At 38.4% G+C, this 20239-nt stretch overlaps 1 protein-coding gene across 3 annotated transcripts in view; it reads left to right on the top strand.

Moving 5' to 3' along the window:
* The window catches only part of CHRM2 (cholinergic receptor muscarinic 2), a 92416-nt gene that overhangs the window by 15104 nt on the left and 57073 nt on the right, over positions 1-20239 (top strand). The window contains exon 2 of one of the 3 annotated variants that reach the window (XM_088165681.1): positions 1215-1305. The exons of the other annotated variants lie outside the window; for them this stretch is intronic. The gene's annotated coding sequence lies outside the window, so the exon portion shown is untranslated. The remainder of the gene's footprint in view (positions 1-1214; positions 1306-20239) is intronic. 3 annotated transcript variants of the gene reach the window in all.

The following is a 20239-nucleotide window of genomic DNA, read 5'->3' as shown; positions in this document are numbered from 1 at the left end:
AGACTTTATATGCCTGGTATTACATTGATTACTGAGCTCAGAGAGCTGTCTTTCCACTTATTAAAAGGCTGCTGATTATCAAGCCAAGTGCATGATTTTTCAAATAATTAAATATAAATAATTACTATGTTACTTTAGTATAGTATTATTTATTTAATACATAATTTATTATAATTACTGTATCATATATATATATAAATAATTCTTATGTGTCAACTTGTGATTACTGTACTCTTGAATAAGGGCATCAGTGATCTCTGCCTACTTGGGGATTCTTATGTTTCAAAAATGTCTCAGAGCCATAACAGAATGACCAAAAAGAGCACGGGAGACTCACAGGGCCCCAGGGATCTGTAAATAGACGTGTGATAACTGGCAGAGTTAGATAATTTCTATTTGAGATGTCACTTCCGAAGAATCTGTTCTTCATTTGTTGCACTTTGTTAGCAAAGCAGAGCTTCTAGAAATCTATTTCAATGCATCAGAGTAAACAAAGGCAGCAGGAGGAATAAATGTGTTCTTGTCTTGTCTCATGCTGATGCCAAGGGGTCAGAACCCAGATGTCCTGACCCTGAGTTCAGCACCATGCTCTTATTATTGGACTATAATTTGACATGGAGCTTTCTTTCTTTTTCTTTTATTTTTTTCCCCCATGGTGTTGGGGGGGTGGTGGTACATTGTATTTGTTCACATCAGCCAAGACTGAAGAAAAAATATTATGTATAATTACAGAGCAAGACAAGCTCATACGTCACCCATCAGCATTGTCTAATCACTGGTATTATTCTCTGTTCTTACTCACTCTCATGTCACTGCTGCCTCTCTTTCCACCTCAAAGGCTTAACTCCTCCTTCCTCTGACAGGATGTACAATAGCCAGAGCAGTATAAATCAAAGCCTAGAATCAGGAGAATTGGGACGGATTGGAAGTGCCAGTGCCTCAAGAAGGAAAAGAACAAAAACAAGACGGCAGGAGATCAGAAGAGTGATTGCAGCTTCATTACAAGGGCTGTTCTACCATCACTACAGGTTATTGCCTGTCACACACTGTTTTTATTTTCCAGCTCCTGACTGGTGAAGATCTTGATCTGAAATAAATGTCAGCTGTCCACTTAGTTTATAAATCTCCTTTCTGTGCTCGCATTTAATATTTACTTGCCATCATGTTTTTCAAGTAAAATCTGATTTTATACTTTTGGTATCTTTATTGTAAAGCAGCAGGAGAGAGGTTGAGAGTTGCAGAGGAGCTCTTACAGATCCATGCTACAGTGGGACTGAGAGGGAGCGAACTCAGGCAGATCAAAAGGTAGGATAAACTGTGATGGGGCTTCCATGCAGTCCACTTAACATAAACTGCTTCCTTAATAAGGTCTGGACATTAATCATACAAGTGGTCAAAATACTGCAATATTGAATTTTTAAAGCTTTCTTTCATTAATTTACTTATGAGTTTAAAAAAAAAAATAAAAAACCCCAACAACAAAAAATTTAAAAAATAAAAATAAAAAAAAATTTAAAACCACACAAAAACCCCCCCAAACTATCAAAAAAAATCTCATTACCAGAAATTCTGTAACACCAGGTTGAAATCTAAGGGTTTCAACAGCATGTCATTGGGAGTTTCGGATTTCAAGAGAGCCTGGTGCAGAAAGAGGTAAAGATGGTTTCTGCCTGAATGCTGGATCTTCCTTTGCTAAGCGTTTTTGTTGAGATCAGATCTCCATACTGACTTTTCCATGGGGGGGGGATGAAATAATCTCTTTATTGTTATGAATGATGTTCTGTTTTGTCCAATTTATCAGCAACAAGATTAAATGTAGTAGCAAATTTTTAATAGTAATAATTATAAATGTATACAATTAAAGTATTGGAGATTAATACAATCAAAGTGCATATATTTGAGAATATACAAAATTTGGCAGTAAGTAATTTAGTATAATTGAGGTTCATATAAAGCATAAGCAAAACCAACCGGGGAGGGCCCCCCTCCTCCGACCAGGAATACAGGAAGAGACTCGCCCCTCCTCATGTACCAATGCATCAAGGCTACCAATCTCACATACTGTAGGCTCCAGAAGTTTCTAGAAAACTACTCCTAGTTTCTATTCCTAAAGTCCACATCACTATGGGTTAGGGGGTCTCTCATCCTTTTGAGGGTCTTATTTCCCATGAAGGCTCGTCATCTTCCTCAATGACTGAGGTGGCACCTGCAGGTAGCGCAGGCGCCCTGTGTAACTGAGCAGATGTGTTACATTACAAGACTTTAATTGAGTCCCATGCTTGGAATCATCCCATTTTGGCCCATTTCAAGGCGAAACTTTCTATTTCTAGATGCTACTTGTCAGACCTACGTACTTTTACTATTCCCTTCCAACATCCTTCTTCGACTCCCAACATCTGGAAGCTGTCCTTTGTCCTGTTTCACACATCTCCCCCCTCACTGTAAAATTGTCTTCTATTGATCTAAATACAAGTTTGCTAATATAGTTACAATTTAATTAGCACGAATCACACTTATCACATTATGATATTTAAAAAAAAATTTAAAATTTATATGTATAACAATAACTGATCTTTTTGTTAGCAACTTCTATAATTGTTAGACCTCCTATTTACACAGCCAGCACAGTATGTCCATATTTGTTTTATAGAAGTTGTGTTTGGAAGTAACTTGAGCAACACTTGAAATATTGCTCACAAACTTGTGGGCTGCCTTACCCTCCCCATGCTCTGCAAACAGCTAAGTGCTTGGGGTTATACTTCTTGAGTAGCTGCCATCTCTAAAGCAGCCTGAGGCTGAGTGAATGCTCTTCACCTACTGACACTTTGGACACTGTCACTCTCACAAGCAGTCCCTCAGAAGAAGCTAGGAGATTTGGATGAGCAGCAGGCATTTGTTTGAGCCAGAACTGCAGGATTTGAGTCCTGAACTGGGAATGAGGAGCTCTCATTGACTGTCCCCAAACAGTGAGGGAAAGATCCAGCTCTGATTTCCCTCCTGTGTGTTGTAAATCTGCGGAGGAAGGCTGCTACTGACATGCCATAGAAATTGTGATCTCGGAAACATGTAAGTGTACGTGCACAAGCATGAGAAAGTCTGCTGGTATTCAGCATTGGCTCACTGTAAGAGCAGGCAATGAGCAGTCTGGTTGGGTTTGTAATTATGCAGTGGCACTGCATTTTACTGCTGAAGTTTTGTGCCCCAGTTCCACTAGTCAGGTTTTCAACACAGCCAGGCTTGGAAGACAAAATGTTCACTCCGTATTTTACAATAAGTTGTTTGAGATCAAAATGACCTGATTTTGATACTTTAATGAAGTGTCCCAGTGCTGCTTTAGGTTAACGTGTCATTGCCTGGGTAACTGAATAGACCAGGCCAAGCTTAAGTCTCATTACAATAACAGGAAAAAAAAATCAGGTTTGTTTCATGAGCCTGTTTCTCACCTGAGATGTATTTTCAGTGTCTATGTTGAATTGAAGAGTAAGATTTCAGCTATGCTTATCTCTATTGACTGTCCAAGTATAACAATTTTAGTGATTTTTTTCACCCTTTCACTTTACATTCCCTAATTAATTTTTAAGACTCTGAGTTGACACCTTGTTTACAAGGAGCTTTCCATTTCTGACTGAGTCTGTTTTTTAAACAGTCTTACTCTTTCATTTTCAGTCTTTATAGTATTTCTTTATGTATTAAACTTCCCTATTAGTATGTATATTATAGAATTACTGCTGTCTTTAATGAAAAATAGTATTTTAGAGAGCGTGGCTTTATTTCTTGTCAGATTCAGTAGTTTCCTATGCTTAAGAACAAGAAAAGACCTATAAGGAGAGGAAGATAAAAAAAAGAGAGCAGCTCCAATTGCCACTCTCTGCCATTTATTTGTATTAAAAAAACAATGACTGCCAAAAATTACAGAAGTTCATGAAAGTTATTGCTTTAATAAATTTATTAAAGAAGTTTCCTCAGTAAAATATTTGATTCTCTATTAGCTAAAAATTTTAGTGGAAAACATCTGCCATGATTAAAAATAAACAAATCAACACCAACTACTAATTGCTTTATTAGAAATGCAGAAAAACGCAAATCCATATTCTCAGGTGTCAACAGCTTGTTGAAACTCTGCCTTTAATTTCTTTCATTTTAAAACAAAGTTTTAAAAACCTTGGTGAACTTTGTTTAATATTGTTTTGAAGGATCAAAGTACCAGCTCAGCAGTGTGCAAGGTGTATGTGAAGAAACCAAATATGATGACAAATCTAATTAGTGGAGAAAAGGAGAATGAGGAGATATAAGCCTTAGGAGATAATAGTAGTTTTATAAAAATATACTTTTTACTACAATGATATAGTTCACTACACGATAAGTTTGTGACCTAAAAATTTGTTATTTTTCCACAGGAGAGTAGAATATGTATTTGATTGGATTGGATCAATTTAAATTTGGAATAATGTTTTTTGGTTGGTTGGTTGGTTGGTTGGTTGGTTGGTTGGTTTTGGTTTATTTGTTTGTTTTTGCTTTTCTTTTTTGTGACTAGCCACTAGGAGAATTTCTTAGAACAGACTTCATTTGCTACTTTGAACAGAAATACTTTTTTGTGTGGCCTCTTCATGTGTTTGGGCAAAGTAGGCAGGTATGAGTTTGAAAGTAATCCTTGTTCCATATTTTCCTGTGGAAAGTCCTGCCTTTCTACCAATGTCACCATAAAACATCAGTGTTGTTTAGGATGAAATATGATCACAGTTGTCTGTGACTGCCTGACTGTGGCAGGGCTTTGATTACCAGGCAATTTCTTCAAATTATCACCTCGTTCAGTTTCTTTTACCACCTGAAGACACGGAGGAGCATGGGCAATTCATGCACAGGAGAGACCACAGAGCTGGTGAGAATAATGCTGAGGAAACACAATTTTGGCTATAAAAGAAATTCTACTTAAGTAAAATTATCTAGCTTACACAATTTTTTAAACATGATTCCAAACCAATTATGCCTCTCTGTTCTGAGCCAAAGTGAGTGCTGATGTGTGTCTTATCTTTATTTTATGGAAAACGTACAGGAAAATAAATAAAAAACATCACAATACTTCCCAATATCTGCCCCATGGAGAATGTAATTCAAAAATGAAGGAATGGACTTGGAAGACAATATAGATAACCACTGTACCCTTGCAGGAAAACACAGACAGATCAGTTTACTAAGATGTGAACGATGTTAGCAAACAAAGATAGTTATTTTAGATAAATAGATTAGGGATGGATACATCCTGCTGTTTTAAGCCAAACTCCTATTTGTCTCTTAAACTCTGTTTAGTTGTCAGTCATTTTTTCTCCAGCTGTCTTCCTCCCTACCTGTTTTATTTAAATTAGATTACATTTTTGGCTGGGGTTCACAAGGAATTTGATTATGTTATTCGCTAGTTTGGGGTTTTTTTCTTGTTTTTTATTTTCTGGGGGGGGGGTTGTCTTTTTTTTTTTTTTTTTCTGTTATATTTCTGTTGTATGATCCCTTTCCATTCTTCCTTTTCGTGCTTCAGGGGTTTGTTTTAACACTCACACACAGGTATTTCTCTGTTTTTTTCCTGCATCTTCTTTCTCTTTTCCACCTCCCCACCTGATATCTAATTCTCAATATGTTCAACTGTAGAGATTTTTGCAGAGTAAATGAGATGGCACAATCATAGCCTCTGATCTTTTACGGGCTCTGAGCATCATAGAGGGAATTCTAAAGCCAAGTAAAGTAGCTAGAATTTGGTTCACAAATGCGGGGCTTGATTTTTATTTTACTTTTAATGCATTCTCTTGAAAGTACAGTACAAACTTAATTTTCATTTTCTGCCTCTCCTTTTTTTCTACCATCAGGGAGGGGTTTGGTATTCCACCTCCTGTCACACAGGGTGATTGAAAGAGACTTATCCCAGGATAATTTATAACTTGCTTGCCAGGAAAGCTGCACCAGCTTGGTGCATTTTACTGTGGCTTTCCATCATGTCCACAGGTAGATTCTGGCAAGGAGAGTCCAGCCTCAAACTCACTGATATTTCTCACCTCCACAGTGCTTGGAGAAGGCTCACCCCAGTCATGCTGCTGTGGCAGCTACTGTCAGAGCCCTTGCATTTGTATGTCTTTTAAAATATCTGGATACAAGAAGAGGGTAAAAGCAATGTCTCCTTCATGCTGTCAGCCACCAGTTACAGCAATTATTCCAGAGGCATCAGATAAACAGCAGACAAACAGCCTTTGTCTGCCTACTCCCAGCACCCTCACACCTGTACTGTTACCTACCAGCAACATCCACAAATGCAATAATATAAGGAACACTAAATCAAGAGAGACTGGTAATTGCAGGCCAGAGAGACTTCAGAGGCCTCCTACATTAAGCACTTAATAATGAGCCCTGATGGGCAGGCTGTGCCTGGAGCAGAAATGAGAGCATACATGTGTCTGCTTAATTCATGCCATGTTACCTTAGCAGAGCTTTGGAGCCCAGGGTGTTTCCAGACTCCTCAGACTGCCTGCATATAAAACGCACACCTGATGCTGCCTCTCTGAGCATCTCTGTGTTAGTCTGGTTATGTCAATGACCTAACTGCTCAGAATGTATCCCAGCAGAGCTGGCAGAGGGTGGTTTTTTTGTCTCTGTCACAGTCTCCTGAGATGAAAAGAAGCGTCTTTCAGCTGTAAAGATGGAAGATAAATTATTCTCAAAGCCCAGACTTCTCTGGAAATTAAAAAAAAAAAAAAAAGACAGTTCTGTCCTTTATAATTTTAACAATTGTAATTTTCCCTTTTTTCAACACTAGATAATTTATAGGCAACATAAACCAACAAAAAAATGCATAAAGAAATCATCTTATTCTTTTTTCTTTCTCCTTATTACTATTATTACTATTCTCTTCTTCTTTTCATTCTGCATATCTGTGTGAATTTTCTTGAAGTCTAACTGGAAAAGCCCCTGAAAGGCTTAGGAGAGGTAAAAACTTAATCAGAAAGCCCCTGTTTGCTCTTTTAACTCAATAGCAATCTTTAGAAGGAGACTTTTCCTTGTTAATGCTAATGTTTGAATAGAAATCTTTTTGTCATCTATGGCTGTTTGCAGCTGGCATCCTTTTATTCTGGAGCAGTGGGAGCAAGTCTTACACTTTACCCTGAAACTGTTTGGGAAGTGGTTCAGTCTATTAATTGGAGAAGGAAAGTAGCTCACAAGATAACTGGAGTTCGTCTACTATATGAAAACACACGTAGAATTACCGGAAGCCTTCTGCTGAGGAGAACAGCTTAGAGTTATGTTGGGAAATTACCTGACAGCTGGTAAATATAATTTCTGTATGACACATTGTTCTGTTTATATTAAGGCAAGAAGTCTGGAAAATTACTTAAAGCCTGGGATAGCAAAAAGCCTCACAAAAGCAAGGATAAACAAAATACCTTCAAAGAGGTTTTTTTTCCAGGGTATTACCACGAGGATGCTTACTGTCAATTACTACCTGCTTTCTGACAAGATGCAAAGTATTTCTTGGTACTCCTTAACGAATTCTATGCAGTGCACTTCTTTGAAGAATTAACATGAAATTGCAGAAACAATTAATATCTGCTCTGGTTTTTATGTTGGTGCACACTGACCAGAGTTGAATTCAAATTTTTTCCCTGATTTTGTCTACTTTACAGGGCTGTTCTATCCAGTTACCTCTGAAATGCATAGCAGCCTGTTCCAAAAATACCATATTTCTTCTGAGCTTCAATAGTAAGAGAGAAAATCTGATTTCATTCCATTAACCTGGGAAAAATCAGTTCTTCTAAAACAATGTTTCAACTGGTCAAAAGAGCAATCATCATTTTCTGAATGCAAAAAGCAATAAATCCCTCATCTTCCAGGGCTTTGTTCTGCTGGTGGTGTTTTTTTCTTTTTTGTCCTGCAACACATCACAGCCCTTTAATGTAATTTTGCTTTCTTCATTTTAATCAGTTTATCCTTTAACTACAAGATTTCTCTGCCTGCCTGCTTTTCCCATTAGCTTTTAGACAAAATTATTGCAAAGTAGAAAAACCAAAAGAAAAATAGACCAAACCAAAAAGTTGGATTTCCAGTTAAGTCTCTAAACAGGACCATCTCAAAGTAAGAACATCCTGCTGGAGATATTTCTGTTTTGAAAGAGAACTTTCCTTTAAGATAAATGTCTATATTTTTGTTTAGTTGACAAGAGAAGAGATCATCATAGTCTATATATAAATTTTTCATGTAATGCATTGTATAGTAAGCAGCATTGAGTTTTATTGGGCAATACTGCTGCCCCTTAGATTGTTCTTTCTCTTTGGCGAGTGTTCTTTCTATTTGTGACCTGTCATGAGTGATGTGTAGCAGACTTATAGAATTTAGGAGCTTTCAAATGCTGGAAAAGCAGAGTGTCTCCCTGAAAATTAACCTAATTTCCTGAGCTTGGCATTGCAGCAGAAACACAAGTCTGGGACACAAGAGAATAAGAAGTGCTCCCTTAGCTTTCACTCTCATCAATTTTTTTCTGGCGTTATGAGTTTTGTACAAACACACAAACCCGCACAAACCTGTTACACAAACAAACAAAAAACCACCAAAAATAACACCAGAAATAAAATGCCAAAGCCTTGTTAAAAGCCACTTACTCCTCAGCCAATATGTAGCTTTCTCTTAAAGCTTGTGCTCAGTTCTTAATAGATCAGAACCCTCCTGAAAATACTGGGTTTTCTGGCTCCGGAGTTACACTCCTGTGAAAAATTGTTCTCTACTTGTGAGGATTAATACCCTACTTGAAGACCAGTTATAAAACACCAGTATGAAAAAGGATTACTTTTGCCAGGATAATTTTTTTAATACTGTGAAAGATAGAATGCAATTTGTTTAAATATCTTGTGACTACCTTGAATTAAAGTTCAGCCTTTTAGTGCAAGAAATGGCTTGTGATGTGCTTGAGATTTTTCAGTAGTTAGATGGTTCATTCTTTAGCATTAAGCAAATGACTAGCACACTGAGGAGTGAGCTGGCAAGGAATTAAAAATCTGAATGTGAAAGATAATCTCTTTTGAAAATGCCAGGGACATCAAGGTGTTGCTTGTTCCATTTGATGCTGATTAAAGATCCCATGCTCCTCACAGCAGAAGCTAAACTCATCAAAGAGGCAAGGTTTTATAGGCAATGCTCAGCAGGCTATTTGTTTTCAATGTATAATGGTACAGCTAATAGGAATCTTTTTCAAAGGGTTGTCTGATTTAAATCCCTGATGAGAATGACCACCCGTGGACTGGGGTAATATGGTCTCTTAGGTGAAAAAATGGTGGTGTCTTAATTTTCAAGCAAATTTCTCTAATGACTGTAGCCTGTGATATTCCTGTGGATAATTTAGGTAATATTTTAGCATACTGTCCTATGCAACACCCTTCAGGACTCAAATTCTCTTCTCCTTTTTATGGATACATCTCTTGAGCAAGTGTTTCAAAATGATGATCTCTTTATTGCGTACCTCGGAGTAGGTGAGATTTTTCATATTTGTGTGCTTTCTCTTGGCTTCTGCCACAGTGTTATAGACTCACAGAATATTCTTGAGCTGGAAGGCACCCTCAAGGGTAATCAAAGTCCAACTCTTGCCCCTGCACAGGACACCCCAAGAATCACTCCATGTGCCTCAGGGCATTGTCCAAAGAACTCTTTTGAACTCTTAATATGCCCACTTTTCTGGGGAGCCTGTTCCAGTACTAACCACCCTCCGGGTGCAGAATCTTTTTCTAATGTCCAACAAAAGCCTCTACTGACACAACTTCAGGCCATTCCCTTGGGTCTGTCACTGTCTACCTCAGAGCTGAGATAAGCGTCTGCCCCTCCTCTTCCCCTCACACAAGCTATAACTGAAGTGAGGTCTGTCCTCAGTCTCCTCCAGGCTGAGCACACCAAGAGGGACCTCATCTGCTCCTCATACAGCTTCCCCTTAATGCCCTTCATCATCTTCATTGCTGTCCTTTGGATGCTCTCTAACAGCTTTATATCTTTCTTATATTGTGGCACCCAAAACTGCACAGGACTCAAGGTGAGGATGTACAGCTTGGAGTAAAGCAGGGCAATCACCTCCTGTACTTATCAGAGAGCTGCTTGGTTTTATTAGACAATTAAAGCAATTCTAGTAAACCATTCATCATTTCAGTATTGATTGTAACCCTTGGATGGAAGAGGGCATGTGCCAGTATTTGGGGGCAGGCAGTTTTCATGGTCAGTTGCTAAGATATTGGATAATGTCAAAATCATGTCTGAAATGATGGATTGTGCTGTCCCTTAAAAAGATTTTAGTTAGTCTTTATTTGTCTTCAGAAAAATGCTGGCCCTTAGAAGAATAATTTCATTTTTGACATACTGCAAAAACTATGTGACTCAGCAGAGTGAAATGCCCTGCAGATACCATATCCACCAGTGACTATTCATTAGTTCAATAGTACACAATACACAGTTCACATCAAATTAATTCTGTCCATTAGGTAGAAATCTAGAAATCTTGGCTCACAAACAACTGGATTGGGAGAAATCTTGTTTTCACAGGGGTCAAAGTAGATCTTCTTTCTCTCCTAGTTGTCACAAAATTTCATCTAACACCTTTGTGGCAAGGTCGTATTGGACAACATCTTACTCCAAAATAAAATGAAGCAACACATACACACTTCCCCAGAGATCCTAAGGGATATGATTTTTTTTTAATCTTGTGAGAAGCCTGCAACTTTAGGAAACAGGTATCTGTCTTGATCAGGTCTTCCACAGAAATGAGTGGAAATTTTTTGACTGATATTCACTTTGAAAAGATTCTACCCTGATATAAATTGTATACAAATACTGATCAATTTCTTCGACACTTCCCTTGAACTAGTAACTTTACATAGGTAGGAAAAGCCATGACTTGTCAGGACTTTCATCTTACAACTTCTACCCAGGAACTTTCACTTCTATGATGATTATAAAAATTACTATCCAGACCTTTCATCTTGTCTCTGCTGCATTCCCTCATGTTACTAGCAGCAATTACAGGAAAGTCTTCTGTAGCATTTTAGGGAAGCCCATGAGGCTGAATTACTGAGATTTTGGGAATCTCTTTGCTTTCATAGCCTTCAGCTGGAGGTGTTAGACCTCAACACTACCAAAAGTTATGCTAGATTCTCCATAATCAAATGCTACTGGAAACGGTTTGCATTTTCATGTTATCTGTCATCTTAAGGGAATAATAAAATATATTACCAACTGATTCAACTCCAGTACACTAAATACTCTCCACTGTATCATATTCAGCACACTTCTAGGCTGAAATATGCCAGCTGCTTCAGGGAATTTAGCAGAATTACACCATACCAAGGGGCAGGAAATAGAGTATGGTATCCCACTGCAACGCCAGATAGAATTTTACATATTGGAATTTAATTAGCCAAGTTATATTAGGGTAGCCCTTCTCTATCTGCTTTAATCCAACTCATTATCATTTCAGAGAATAGCACAATTGCTGGTAATTTACTGCTGGTGATACCAGTGGTCTCTAGAGGTAGTTTTATCCAGCCCTTGTAATGTTAAAAGAGAAAGGTCCCAAACCAGAACTGTTTAAAGGAAAAAGTGAGTAATAAAATAATATCTACTTTGAGGAATGCCTTTCACATGCCTTTAAATCGATCACTGAAAGATTTTGCAAAAACATACATATTTTACAGTAATAATATTTTAATTTGATTTTGTAGTATTATAACAACAAATTTGAACTCCAAACCAAAAACCTCTAACAGTATTCACGGCTTTTGGAAGTAACTGATTCTCTTAAAAGTCACTTTTGCTTTTTGAGGACAGATGAAATCACAGAGATGAAGTTATCTTTTGAGACCTGCAAAAGAAATTTGTCCCTTTCTCTGTTGCATAAAATTCTGCTTGATATGGGATGTGGACAGTGATCAGTCAGTCAGCAGGTACTATGCATAACCAGGCATGTTAAAGAAACCTTGAAGCAGATGCCCAGCCAGGAAATTTGACAGAAGTAGAAACAAAATCTAAATATTTTCTGTGCCACTGTGCCAAGAAAGAACACTTCAAACTCTTTTTTTTTTTTTTTCTCCTCAGTCTGCTCTGTTGTTCAGGAAGTTCTTAAGAAAGTGTCTCTGGTGGTGCAGTGAAATTTGCTGTTACAGTGATCATATCATAAGGGAGACTGACAAATTGCAACATCAATTATCTTTCCACAGTACATTGGCATCATTGCTGACAGTCACCACTGCAGCATATTTGAAACATAGGCTTACAGTCGTACCTACGCAGGGAAGGAGGCAGGAGAGGTAAGTGAAAATGAAAAGAGCATTGGAAGGTCAGACTAAACATTTCATTTGTCTTTCACCTTCTGTAGTATCTTTTGGCAGCCACCTATCCCTAGTCTTTAAAGATTTTCTCATGACAATTGCTTTAGAAAAACTGTATCCAGATTAATGTCTGATGGAAATGAAATAGGAAACAGCAAGTCTACAGTGCCATTACACAGCAAAGTGATTAAAGGGCTGCTGGTAAGTTGTAGAAAACTTGCTGAAACACAATCTTGTAACTTCTGTGTCTTTTACTCAGTCTGTAGATTTTTTTTACTTACTTTTTTCTTTGCAGTTAGATCTTGAAACATTATTTCATTCTGAGCAGAGTTAGTTTTCCTATCAGTCGTGCACATTTCTGTGGGTTTACTCGGCAGCAGCTCACTTATTCCAACTGAACTATTTGAAGAATAATGTCTTACTTAGCAGGAATCCCATGTATTTCCTCACATCAACTCAGGGAGTAATGTACTATTCACCATAAACTAAGTATATGTCATCAATATAATTTGAATTACTGTGCATATATTTACCTGAAATGACTGGTGGCAAGGGCATGAAAGCAGACTAAGATTTCATTTGGCGTTTCTGCTTATACTCTTAATTTGCCCCTGCCATGACATCATCAGCATCTCTGCTGCAACTAAAGTTAATGGCACAAACAGAGTTGTAATTTCAAATAAAGATAAAGCAGCAAGAACAGATGCACATCCCTAAAACCCCTCAGCTCTAGCATATGTATTTTGACTCTAAGCAAAAAATCATGCCAATACATTGCAGAAGAAAATAAACACCAAACACATCCATTATAGAAACCAAAATTTTCTTTAACCCAAATGCTTTCACAACAGCTATGTGAAACATCTTTATAGGGATGAACTGCGAGATGCAGCAATAATTTCTTTGCCTTAAACAGTACTTCCTTGATACAATGTAGTTTTCAAAATTGAATTGTCATTGGCATCTCTTTATATGCTTTCAGGAATGTATCATATATATCAATGCTAAACCTTAGATCTGCTTTCTCTCTAGAAAAAGAGAAGATTAGAGAGTAACTTTTACTGTGCTGTTGAACAGAAGCCTAAATGTGTGCAAGGTCCCTTCTTACGCTTTTCCTGGGTTAGCCAGTCTTTTACAGAGTGAGGTGGCTGTGTGTGCTTCTTCCCTGACAGGTGGCAGGGTATGAATGAGTTTTATCTCTGTGTCTTCTCTAGCCAGGAAATGCTGTCATGTATTGTCATTGTATATCAGCAGTGAATAATTATAGCCTCTTCCCCCTGAAAAGAAAAAAAACACCAAACATTTGGGTGGCAGAAAAATGAATGGCAAACCTACCTTCCAACTTACAAGTATCAGGGTTTTCTATTTTCTGCTTTTCCATGTATAGTTCACTTTTCCGTGTACAGCTGCACAACTTATCCTAAGTCTACCTCTCAAGGTCTGCTTCTCCAGTCATTTATCCATACCCTGAGAGATGTCTATGGTGTATGACGTCTCTGCAAATTATTCCATCCCTTGGAGTGACTTTTTTTTTTTTTTTTTTTTTTTTTTTGTAATTATCATTCAGTAAAAAAAGAGGGGGGGGATGTACAAGCACAGTTTAAACAGATTGCCTTTGCACAGGCACTGAAAAATTAAGAAAGCTAGGTTACAAATCGGTAGGGGAGATGAGCCCCAAAACAGATGCCTATTTGTTCAAAATGTCCTGCTATCACTCCCCAGTGAAGCAAGCTAAAGACTCTTGTCAAGAAACATCACCACACAATTTAATTACCACACTGGTCAGCTGTTTGTATAAAATAATAATGTGGCATTTAGTCTTTCTGTGAACCTCAGCATACCTATCTGTAAAATGCATAGCATGTTGTAATATTCATATAATACCTTGGAGGAGTTTTGTAAGGCTAGGCTAATTAAAGTCAGCTGAAGCAGTCAGCTGAAGTTTGGTCTTTAAGCAAAATTAATTTATCTAAACCTTCACAGAAAGATTTCTTAATACTTTTCCCTAAAGGTCCTATCGTCATCATGCTGACCATTTATTATTTATACATCAAACCCAAAGTGCAGGAGAATAATGGGCAGGCCAGTAAGCTTGAAAATAATAGGTTGCAAGTGAGGTCTCATTAGAGGCACCAAAGTGAAGTACAGAGTCAGTGGAGATAAAGAACAGTTTATGACACTGTGCATGCACATTTGCACTGTGCTTGGAAATGTTAGAAAAATTTCTAAGATCACCATGATAATCACCATGATCACCATAGCATATACTCTTCCTTGGATATCAGCATGATTTGAGGCTGGAAACACAATTCAGATTCTGCTCATCTTTGAGAAATACTGAGGAATCTCCTTTTATAAATCTTTCTTGGACGACCAGAATATATTTCTCACATTATTATTCACTTTCTTCAGCCTTGCTGCAAAACAAAACAGCTACCCAGAAAACTTGTTCAGAGATAGTTAGGATATGAAGAGAGTCCCAGATTTTGTAATTCCTGATGGAGATCTCCACCTTGATACTCTTAATTGATACAGAAGGTACTGAGTATGGAGGTGTGGAGTGACTGCCATTTACCAAATACTGAAAGGAAAGGCATGTGTGACCTCTTATCCATGTGTATTAAACTGTACAATGGTGGAAAAGGGGTAGTAAAAAGGAGCAAAGGAACTTGCCTGTCATAGAAGAAATAGTAGAGGATTCAGCAATTCCCAGTTGGACGCACTGAGGATGAAGAGGAACAGTGAAAGCAGTGCTGTCTTCATGAGTTCACGGTTCGACACCATGGATCTCCAGGTGGGTCAAGATTATAGAGATACACCAACCTGGAGGACTCCATGCTGTTGAGCTGTTCATAAGCAGCGGAAGTCAGTAAACTCCTCTCAACTGCCAGGTTATTTTCCCTGCCTGCCTCTGGAGCTCTTCTGACTGCACTGTTTGCGCTCACTTTGAAGAAAATTACCCGTGGAGAAACCCCAAAACCTTCCACAACTGACGAGACGGAGCAAACCATCTCTCTGTTGGGGACTAAAGCACAATCAATACTGATACAGAGCTGAGAAGATTTCCAGGTTGTCACCAAGCGAATGCATGTGCGTGCACACGTCTGAGGTGCGTTTTCTCCCATCTTGCTGGGAATGCTTCAAGCTTCAATTCTTTGTCATAGGGACAGGTGAATGGGTAGATGATGTTCTCTGTGAAACCCTTAAAATAGTAAGTGGGTAACTATCAAAAGCAAAGAAATCAGGCATGTTCTGAACTGGTATGCCTACACTGTCAAAAAGTTTATGGGTATGAGGCCATTCTCCGACATATGTGAAAGGATGCCTTCCATCCTCAGTGAATACCTGTGGTGGTGGTAGCAATTTTGAATTCAGGTTATTTATGATTCTTCTGAGAGAGGACAGCCTGAGCCCATTCCCAAGCTCTGCATGAACCCAAATCTTGTTTAAGTGTTCTAGGCAGAACAGGCTGCGGCTGGGCAGAGCATGTTATTCTCCCACTGCATCAGCATATATGTGAGGGATAGCTTTTTCCTTTTTCCTGGAAATCTGAGCTATAAATGCCAGTGTGGATAGAAAGCTTTGAGGTCATGGGGAATGGCACCCTTACACCTATTTTTGAGCCCACTTTACACCTGGAAGTGTAGACATACCTATAGAGAATCATGTCTTCTGTATGACAGTATGTGTTTATGTACATTGATATAATTCTATATTGAATCCTCTGTGTTTCACTTGGGTAAAGGCAAGCCTTGACATTCTTTAAGAGGGGAATTACCTTGGAGCAGAAGACAGCTGCTCTGGTTGAAGACCTTTGTGGCTTTTTGGTCACTCACTTTTCACCTTTGTGAGCACCAAGGCTCTTCAAGGATATTGCCAAAGAATTGTTGCAAACCCGGAATTTTTGCTCTCAGGAACTGTTAGTGGTAAAGCTTAGGCTATTGCTTACTGGTCTTATATTTTGTGTTTACTACACAGGATTTCTAATTGAGGGAAGAATAGGAGGTTGGAAGATAATAGATATGAGTAAGAGCTCTGTAAAGTGGGATGCATCCTTATGCATGCTTCACTGAACTGTGATTTACACATATCTGGTCTGGCACTGATGAGCAATCTAAAAGTGACAGGATTTTCAGAGAGCTCTTTTGCTTTTCAGGAGGCATTTCTCTTTTCCTTGAGGAAAAAAGAAAGGAAAAGAGATTAAGAGAGTGAAAGAGTTCTTTGGGAGATAAAATTACATTTGGAGACAAACAATGCACCTGTATTATACAGTGTTGATTGTGACATGGCTGTGAGTTACATTGAATTACGAGCTCCCTTGCTCTCTGTTTCACCAGGGCTGTTTCATGTGTGTAAATTGATACAGGACCCACAGCTGAGGGGCTGTTTGTTTCACCCTTTTACCTGAGCCCTTAGAACTGGTGGTAATGACCGAGAAAAGGGGGGAACCAATAACCAGGGAGAGTGGAGGCAATGCATTACTAATTTCCAGTGCCCTATTATCACACTCCTGAGCTGACTCAGGGTAACAGCCCTCTCCAGAGCAATCTGCAGTAGTGTCATTTGTCTCCAGCAGAAGGAGCGGAAGAAAGCATATAGAGTGTGACTTTTGTGCTGGTTATTTAATGTCATGAGAGAAACTTTCTGGACTCCAAAGTAGACAGGAGTTGCTAGATATTGTTACTAAGCAAGAACAGTTTGAATAAGGAATAAATGACTGCTCTCACTTACTCAAAAGGGTTCTGTGATGTAGCATGTTAAATTTTGGCTGTGTGAGTGGATTATACTCCAGCACATCACTGATGTTTTCGAAAACAATTGTCACCCAGTAATGCACCTTTCATTGTCCTCAAACAGCTCCTGGAGGAGACTGGGACCTTGTTGAGGCCAAGGGGCTCTGAACTGTCTCTACTGATCTCTCTGGACATGCCCTTAGAGAGTAGGATGTAGTCATTGTCCCTGTTTTTTCCCTTGTTGTCTGAAAAAGAAAATATGTTCCTATTCCCTCAGGTTCCCTTAAGAAACTCTGCACCATTTTTTATGGGTTTAGGGCTTTCATACCCATGTTTATGGCTCTTATATTTAGACTGTGATTGGTGCTGAATTACAATATCCCATGACAGCTGCTTATTCACATGTTTGTAGCTGTAGCTTTGACTTCAGCATCTCTCTGTCTCATTGCAACATCTCTTAAAAATGCAAACACACTTAAAAAGTAGATTCTATTTTGAACCAAAGTGAAAAACCAAGACCAATTTTCTTTGTTTATAAAATTTCATGGCATATGGATGTTTGCCTGCAGGGTAACTAGTCCCAGCTGGTGTGTTTAGTTTGCAAAGTGTAAAGTGTACTGCAAACTGGCTAATCAACTTGTCCTTTTCAACCTGATGATTTCATAAGAGTTATAAATCCATTCTTCCTATTCTAATGTGGCTGGTCAAGCAATGTAGCAGCTATTTGAATCTGGGTACCACAAGCTGCAAAAACGATCCATCAGACTAACTTTAATATTGCACCAGGCAGGGTTTCTAAAGCTGTTCAGCATAGTGCACCTCCATATGAGTTGGAATTTGCTTTTTCCTTTCCCTTCTTTGGTCATTCACACAAGGAAAGAAAAAGTAGAGACAACTGAAAGAATTCTCATCCTCTAGCACGTAAGCTAATAGAGTGTAGGTTTTAAGTTGTGTTACCCTCAGCACAGCACCTCACTGGTAGCACAAGACACTTCATACATAGGACACTAGACAGCAACAACCTTTATTTTAGGTTTAAAGTTTCACTGGGCTCCTTTGTGATTTCTTTCTACGAACAATAGATATGGAATCATCTTTACCTCAACCCCATAAATCTCCCCAGATCAGTCTCATGGAAGATCATTCCTCAACAATCATCTTTTAAAACAAAACATTTGGGTTGTTCTCCGTTTCTTCCAGATGCTGGAATGTTTTGAGGACTGTAAACTTATTTTCCTTCAAAATATGGGATGCTATCATAACCTGATTCACAGAACTGGGATTTTAAGGGAGAAAAACAAAATTAAAAAACCCAAACACATGAGGCATTAAAATTACAGGATCTGTCAGGTTTTGAATCTGATTTATAGAGGCTTTTAGATTGGTTTGTTTTCAGTTGTTTTGTTTGTTTGCTCTTTGTTTGTTTTTGTTGGTTTTTTGTTTTTGTTTTTTTTGGGGAGGAAGAGTATCTTCCTAGTACATTATTATTGTTATTTTTAGAAAAGCAAAACAAAACAACAACAAAAAAAGGCCCAAAAAAACAACCAAAAAGGAGAAGAAATCCACAAAGCAAAACACAACTAAAACCATAGATCAAAATTCCATCTTGTTAATATTATTTTATTGGACAAAGAAATTAACAATCTCTTGAAAGATTTCAGTAAGATGAAAGCCAGTTTTAAATCTCAAAAGTTGGATTACTGCTGTCCTTTTTATAGTTTGCTTGAAGGATGTAGCCATCTCATTGCTTTGTTTTCCTCTCAGAGAATAGAAACTGTGACCATCACGCTTGTACCTTCCTACCCCTAATTACAACACCTGTGACATAGATTCCTCCTTTGGGGGCTAGGTGCCAGGAGAAATCCTGCATTAAATTCCCAGCTAATATCAGGCTGCTTGTGTCAACACTGCTTGCCACCCTCTTGAAGGCAACAGGATGAGCTTTCTTGTTCTCTGCATCAAAGATCTTCATTAGGAGGCATTAGGGTGCTTTTGATGTGCTGTGATGGAATAATGTCACTATTGGTGTTCTGAAGGAACAGCAGAGCACAAATCTACACAGTTAATGTAGGCTCAGTCTAAAGTGTGAAAAAGACACTTCTTGATGCACATTATGTATGTGTCCTTGAAGATTTCTGCTTAGTTTACTGACCAGATTTTCTATTGTTAGCAATGCACAGCCATTACAATCTGTAAGAGTGAGCTGCGCTCTGATCTTATGTGTGCACCGTCAGCAGAATTATCAGCTCTGCCTTAGTCACTGCACTTTTATTATAGGAGAATTTAGGCACAAGGCTGGGTTTGAAGGCCCTTTAGACACTCAGATTGACTCTTTATTTGTGCACTAATTTGAGCTAATATGACAGAGAAATCTAAGTAAGGTAGCAAACATGAACTAGAACCCTATTTGGTACTTTAACAGTGTGGCTTTTGTGGTTACTAACCAGCTTTGCAGTGAGGGTAAAAAAAATCCCATTATTACTTTGCTTTGTTTTCAGAACTCTCTTCCAGCTCATTTCCACCAACTGTGAGTTCTGTCTCTCACACATAATGGAAAGAAGGAAATAATATCTTTAGCTTGAAAGCCTTCTAATCACAGGCTAGAGGACTGACATTTTACCTAACAATAGCCTAAGAAATCTGTGCACTTTAAGAGCCCTCTGAGGAGAAGGAATAATAGCTTTACTACTTAGTAAGCACTGAGAATTCCTTAAGATAGTTGTGATGATGTGTCCTTTCGTGTAGTGGGAAGCTTCACAAATGAAATTTACTTTGTCCAGTGAGGAACTTCAGTTCAGTACTGGAGGTGGGATTCCTCCCAGTTAGGTTTCAAAATCTAGTTACAAGCTGGCCTTCTAGTCTACCAGGTCTGACTAGTGTTCCTGTGTAGTAAAGTATCTACTGGTGGCACTTAATTCCATTCTACCATGGGAATAAGGAAGAGGGGGCAGATTCCCTGATGTCTTTGCTGTAGAAGGACCCTAGATAGCTTTGTTAAGGTACCTAACTTTCAGAACATTCAAATCTGTGTGCAAACAGTATCCCATGGAAGAAGGAAAATCTTCTGAAGTCCGCTTTGTTTGTTGTTTACTCTTTGCAGCCTCAAATCCCAATGAAAATTTGTTTGAAGCAGAAAGGGGTACCTTCCTACAGCCCTTGATATAAAGCTTCTGA

Source organism: Sturnus vulgaris, chromosome 5 (genome assembly GCF_052056855.1).
Source record: "Sturnus vulgaris isolate bStuVul1 chromosome 5, bStuVul1.hap1, whole genome shotgun sequence".
In the NCBI taxonomy this organism is placed as follows: Eukaryota; Metazoa; Chordata; class Aves; order Passeriformes; family Sturnidae; genus Sturnus; species Sturnus vulgaris.
Note: the sequence above shows the minus strand (reverse complement) of the source record. Positions and strands in the feature narration are given on the sequence as shown.